We start from the raw sequence: 6,693 nt of genomic DNA, 5'->3' as shown, positions 1-6,693 counted from the left end.
TCTCGTTGCCATTTTGGGGACCAGAGGTCACTCTCATTGCCATTTTGGGGATGAGACTTTGGGGAAGCTGGAAGCCCTTCCTCCTCCACCTGTATTTTGTGCTGACCTCCTATCTCATCCTGTGACTTAGAATGCCTTAACCATCTGGGAATGCAGCCCAGTAGGTTTCAGCCTCATTTTTACCCAGCTCCTGTTTAAGATGGAGTTGCTCTGGTTTACACACCTCTGACAGTAGCAACCCTTGAAAGTGGCATGGTGACTATGAGGAAAGAAACCCCTCTTTCTTGTTTCTTGACTCAAAGAAGGAGGAAGTAAAAGTTGAGACAGCAGGCATGAGGTCAGTGGCCTGGAGGTTAAAGATTAACGCCCCCCCCCTTAAGATCTCAGGCGATTTTAAGGGTGGGGCAATATGGAGAAGCGCCCTCTATTGTTCCCATTCAGTCTTGCTCAAACCCCCACGCGTACTTCGTCATGACCCCCTCATGTCTACTTTCTAAAACTGTAAACTCAAGACCCTTTCACATGTAATATCTAGAGTTGTGAGCCTATATAAAGGCAGAGGTTTCCTTTGTTAGAGGAGCTTGGCTGTTAGGCAACTATGCCACCTTGCTCCCAGCCGAATAAATCACCCCTTCCTTCCCAGTTCAGTGTTCAAGAGGTCTGTTTCTTGCAGCTGCTCCTACTTCAACTAGATGGGGGTTGAGGGGAATTCTGGCGCAGTGGTCATGTTCTGTTTCTTGTCTGTGCATTGGTTACATGGGTGTGTTCATTCTGTGAAAGCCACCGAGCTATACACTTTTGATTTCTGCATTTTTCTGTATACATGTTGCATTTCAATACAATGGTATGTGTGTGTGTGTGTGTTTTGAGATGAAGTCTCACTCTGTCACTCAACTGGACTGGCAGTGGTGAGATCTCAGTTCACTGCAACCTCTGCCTCCCAGGTTCACTTGATTCTCCTGCCTCAGCCTCCCAAGTAGCTGGGATTACAGGCGTGTGCCACCACACCCAGCTAGTTTGTATTTTTAGTAGAGACAGGGTTTTACCATGTTGGCTAGGCTAATCTCAAACTCCCGACCTCATGTGATCTGCCTGCCTCAGCCTCCCAAAGTGCTGGGATTACAGGCATGAGCCACTGCACCTGGCCAATACAAAGGTTTTTATTTCTTTTAATTTTTATTTATTTATTTTTAAAAACCCCACAGCACTGGGTATTCCCGGGCAGTCTCCCATCCAAGTACTAACCAGGCCTGACCCTGCTTACCTTCCGAGATCAGACGAGAGTGGGCCCGTTCAGGGTGGTATGGCCATAGTCCAACACAAAGTTTTTAAAAGCAGCATCGCGGTGGCTCACGCCTGTAATCCCAGCACTTTGGGAGGCCGAGGCGGGTGGATCACGAGGTCAAGAGATCGAGACCATACTGGTCAACATGATGAAACCCCGTCTCTACTAAAAATACAAAAAAATTAGCTGGGCGTGGTGGCGCACGCCTGTAGTCCCAGCTACTTGGAAGGCTGAGGAAGGAGAATTGCTTGAACCCAGGAGGCGGAGGTTGTGGTGAGCAGAGATCGCGCCATTGCACTCCAGCCTGGGTAGCAAGAGCGAAACTCCATCTCAAAAAAAAAAAAAAAAAAAGAAAAAAGAAAAATGTTGCACTTGCTCCTTCAACCACAGCAACCTAAAACAAGCCTCTAGCCTCTAGCTTACCTGAGCTGAACATGTAGCAGGAGAGAGAACTAAGCCTTTGTGGGGTTTTTTTGTTTGTTTTTTAAAGTCCCTAGATAATAATGCGGTACTCTAGGCCTGCTAGTTGTCCTCTCGAACCTATTTTCCATCTCCCTGGATACATGGCTGCCTAACCAGAGGCTACATTTCCCAGCCTCCTGTACTGGGCTAATGAGAAGTAGGCAGGAGTGAATGATCTGAGCCACTTCTGGCTATTTTGCTTTTTCCCTTTCTCCGATGCCTCAATGTGGAGATGGCAAGGACACCAGTAGCAACAGCACCTGGGAGCTGGTTACAAAGGGAAATTCAGGTTACAGCTCTTTTAGAATTTGTTTTTCTCTCTTCACCAAAACTCCCCAACCCGCAACGAACAAAGAAATGGACATTCAGTTGACCCTTGTGTAAGGCCGGTTGCCTCACCGGGAGGTTGGACACACCCACCTCTGCACCCAGCACCAGGCTCTGCACTCGGCATCTAGCTTTGCCGCATGGCTCCCCTGAAAGGCTCCAACTGATGCAAGGCTCCTGGCCGGCTCTCCCACTGGAAAACCCGCACAACAACCTGCTAACCAATAGCGGCCTGCCCGGTCTTAATCCCGCTCCCCTGGAATTAATCAGAGCACCCAGCTGTTGCTGGTTCCTTCTAGCCGTAAAGACCCCACGCCCCAGGAAGTTGGCGTGACTTCCCTGGCCCCTTTCTGCGGGACCATGGAACCTCACCGGGAGCTGAATAAATTGGATTTTCATTTTCTTATACTGGCCTCAGTTTCCTCATTTTAAACTCGGCCATAAACCTTACACCTTGAACAACAGGGGAGGGGCTTGGGGAGCCACCAACTGCCCAGTCAAAAATTTGCATTAACTTTTTTTTTTTTGAGATGGAGTTTCACTCTTGTTTCTCAGGCTGGAGTGCAGTGGTGCGATCTCTAATCACAGCAACCTCCACCTCCCGGGTTCAAACTAACCTCCTACCTCAGCCTCCTGAATAGCAAGGATTGCAGCAGGCATGCACCACCACACCTAGCTAAACTTTTTTTTTAAATTGAAACAGGAACTCGCTCTTTTGCCCAGGCTGGACTGCAGAGGCACTATCTCAGCTCACTGTAACCTCCACCTCCTGAGTTCAAACGATGCTCCCATCTCTGCCTCCCAAGTAGCTAGGATTACAAACATGCACCACCACTTGGCTAATTCTTGTATTTTTAGTACAGACAAGGTTTCACCATGTTGGCCAGGCTGGTCTCAGACTCCTGACCTCAAGTGATCCACCTGCCTGGCCTCCCAAAGTGTTGAAATTACAGGCGTGAGCCACGGTGCCTGGCCTGCATTAACTTTTGATTCCCAAATACTTAACTACTAATACCCTACTGTTGACTGGAAGCCTTACCGATAACACAGTTAACACAGACTTTGTATGTTGTATATATTATTTCTGTATTCTTAAAGTTAGGTAAACAAAATATTATTAAGAAAAATCATAAGGAAGAGAAAATACATTTACTATTAACTAAGTGGAAGTGGATCACCACAAAGGTTTTCATCCTCACCATGCTCACAATGAGTAGGCCGAGGAGGAAAAGGAAGAGAAGGGGTTGGTTTTGCTGTATCAAAGGTGATAGAGGCAAAGGAAATCTATGTGTATGTGGTTCTGCACAGTTCAAACCCATGTTGTTCAAGAGTTCACTGTTCTTGGCCCCCACCTGAGACCTAATGCATCAGAGACCCTGTGTTGGAGCGCTGCAATTTGTGTGTAAACAAGCTCCTGGGAGAATTCTAACACACTCAAGTTTCAGGACCACTAGCTTAGAAGAGTCAACAAACCTTTTCTGCAATGGTACAGAGAGCAAATAGTTTAGACGTTGCAGGCTGTACCGTCATCGAAGCAGCTATTTAGCTCTGCCATTGTAGTGCAAAAGCAGCCAGAGACAATCTGTAAATGAATGGGCTAGCCGGATTTGGCCTAAGGTGGGACTCAGAATCAGGTATATGCCGAGAGTACAAGTAAGTGCCAGGCAAAACAATGTTCTTACCTTTGAGCAAACGAAGCTCCTCTGAGCGTCCCTCATGCCTCTTATCAGCCTCATTAACATCTACTCAGAGCATACTGGAGTGACCAGTGCTGAATCCTTTATCCTCTGTGGCTGAGCCCTCCCCTCCAAGTTCCTTACTGCTTGCACCCTGCAAAATGTGCTCTGTGAAATTCTGTAATAACCCTTGTGTAAGTATTAAAGTCTACTACCAGCCAATAATGCCACTTCAAGCAGAGGCATTGACATCGTAATTTGGGGCAATCCTTGTTTGGGCATAGGGAGTATTGTGTCCCAGTACTATCATGGGCCAACTGGTGGATCTGTGCAGGGGGAAGGGCTTCCAGTTTCCCCGATTGCTTTCAGGAGAGAGACTGCTTTCTGTAATTTTCGATTTGTCTGTTTTGAGCTCAGATTTTCCCAGAAGAAAAGCAAGAATCTGCGAATTTTTGTTTTTTGTTTGTTTAGGTTGAGTCTTGCTCTATTGCCCAGGCTGGAATGCAGTGGCGTGATCTTGGCTCACTGCAACCTCCACCTCCCGGGTTCAAGCGATTCTCGTGCCTCAGCCTCCCGACTAGCTGGGATTCAGGCATGAACTTGTATTTTTAGTAGAGACAGGGTTTCACCATGTTGGCCAGGCTGTTTGCCAACTCCTGACCTCATGTGATCTGCCCACCTCAGCCTCCCAAAGTGCTGGGATTACAGGCGTGAGCCATCATGTCCGGCCAGATCTGCCGATTTTTAATCCCTCTTGGGTTTAGAGTGAGTGCAGCCTTCGTCTGGCGCTGTTTGCAGTTTGTTCCGTTCTGGCTTCAGCGTTCCTAGAGGGATCCCCAGCTGAACATACCGCAGTCCCTCCTTCCCCTGGGCCTGACACCCTGGGCTGGGAGTGCCTGACCCCCCCACCCAGGAACGGGAGCAGCCCGGGTGGGTTTCCCCTCCGACGCAAGCAGAGATCAGTTCCCACCACATCTGTCTGAACTGCACCTGCTCGACCACAGAGCCAAGGCAGCAACCACCTCTCTGTTTCTCATAAGGGAGACCCAGGGGAAGGCCCTTTCTCTCTCCTGTATTTATTAGGAATCTTAGTCACAACTGAAAACGGATTTAATAGGGAAGTTCCTGGCTCGTTTAACTGAAAACTCTGGGGATAATTCTAGCTTAATGCGCTGCTTGATTCAGGGGCTCAAACACTATCACAGGGCCTGGTTTCTCACTCCATCCAGCAGCCCTCCCTGTTGACTCCACTTTCAGACAGGCTGGCAGGTGACCGCTGCGGATCCAGGCTTCATCCTCCCAGGTGCGCGGGGAGCGGGGCTGGCCTCTCTACAGGCTAAAGCCTCCTCACACCTCATTGGCTCCGAACAGGTCACCGGCTGCCCCTGAGCCAATCCCTGTGGCTGGTGAAAGATCAGTGCTGATTGGCTAGGTGTGAACCACCTGCCCTGCCCTGGGGCAGGGATGGAGCCCCTGAGGATGCTCACAGAGAGAGTGAGGGAGGGGTATGCCAAGGAAATCAGAACCCAGCTGCCCTTACTGAGAGAGTGGGATTGGATGCACCTTAATGTGAGGTCTCCCAGACTCAGTAGTATTCAATTTCAAGTAGTTTGAGCGGTGACCTCAGGGAGTAGGGAAGTAAGGGAAGAAAGGGGAGAGAGCCAATTAAGAAGCTGCGTTATCAAGCAAGTTATCTCTGCGGGCACCCGGAGCCCACCCCCTCCCCTGGAGAGTCTGGGAGCCCGTTTGGAAGATGCCTCAGAGTTTTCCCAACAGAGGGTCGAGGAAGCTGCAGTGTGAACCTGACAGCGCCTCATCTATCACTGATACAGAACTTTCAGCTTGCCCAACTTGCCAGCCTAGCTTGCTCTTAAGGAGGGAGAGAGATGGGGGGAGGGGAGGGAGGGGGAGGGAGATAGGTGGGGGAGGGGAGGGGGGAGGAGGGAGAGAGGTGGGGGAGGGGGGAGAGAGGTGGGGGAGGGGAGGGAGGGGGAGGTAGAGAGGGGAGGGGAGGGGAGGAGGGGGAGGGAGGAGGAGAGAGAGAGAGAGAGAGAACCTTTAGGCGGGGGAGAACTCAGAGGTGTTTGCAGTAGGCAGCGCTCGGTGTGGAGAGATGCGTGCCAAGGTGATGTGCATGGCATACGGACAGTGTCTGCCTCAGAGTGCTGACAACAAACGTCCTGTTCCTTTCCTGCATCCCATCCATCAGGAGTCTTTTCCCGTGGCAAGGACTAGGGCCTCCTGTGGCCCATCTACCATTCCTTCTGATAAATGAAAGAGAAGATCAAATCCATAAACAGAAATAAAACAGTACCCAGAGCTGCCCTTAACATTAAACATACCCTATTTCACAGGGACGGCTCCTGCAAAAGTAGGAAAGGTTTTGCAGGTACAGAGTCCTGGGCCAGAGGCTAAAACTCTCTAAACTGTATGTTTGACTCATTGGGCAGGAACAGATAAGCTGAATTTGAGACAACTCCACCCAGACCATGGTGGAACAGGATTGGAAAAGGGTAGATAGCCAAAGAGAACTCCAAACTGTCACTGGGAGTGGAGTGGCTGGATGCCGCACCAAAATTCCCCGTATATGCTGGCTGCAGGGGCAACTCTTTTTTTTTTTTTTTTTGAGACAGAGCCTTGCTCTGTCACCAGTCGCCAGGCTGGAGTGCAATGGCACGATCTCGGCTCACTGCAACCTCTGCCTCCCAGGTTCAAGCAATTCTCCTGCCTCAGCCTCCTGAGAAGCTGGGACTATGGGTGCATGCCACCACGCCCAGCTGATTTTTGTATTTTTTGTAGAGATGGGGTTTCACCAGGTTGGCCAAGATGGTCTCAATCTCATGACCTTGTGATCTGCCCGCCTCCACCTCCCAAAGTGCTGGGATTACAGGCGTGAGTCACCGTGCCTGGCTGCAATGGCAACTCTTATTGTTGATGTATAGC

At 49.9% G+C, this 6,693-nt stretch overlaps 1 pseudogene; it reads right to left on the bottom strand.

Moving 5' to 3' along the window:
• Positions 1-1,196: 1,196 nt before the first annotated feature.
• On the bottom strand, positions 1,197-1,315 carry LOC118154198 (5S ribosomal RNA; annotated as a pseudogene).
• Between the last annotated feature and the right edge of the window lie 5,378 nt (positions 1,316-6,693).

This window comes from Callithrix jacchus, chromosome 5 (assembly GCF_049354715.1).
Source record: "Callithrix jacchus isolate 240 chromosome 5, calJac240_pri, whole genome shotgun sequence".
NCBI classification, from domain to species: domain Eukaryota; kingdom Metazoa; phylum Chordata; class Mammalia; order Primates; family Cebidae; genus Callithrix; species Callithrix jacchus.
Note: the sequence above shows the minus strand (reverse complement) of the source record. Positions and strands in the feature narration are given on the sequence as shown.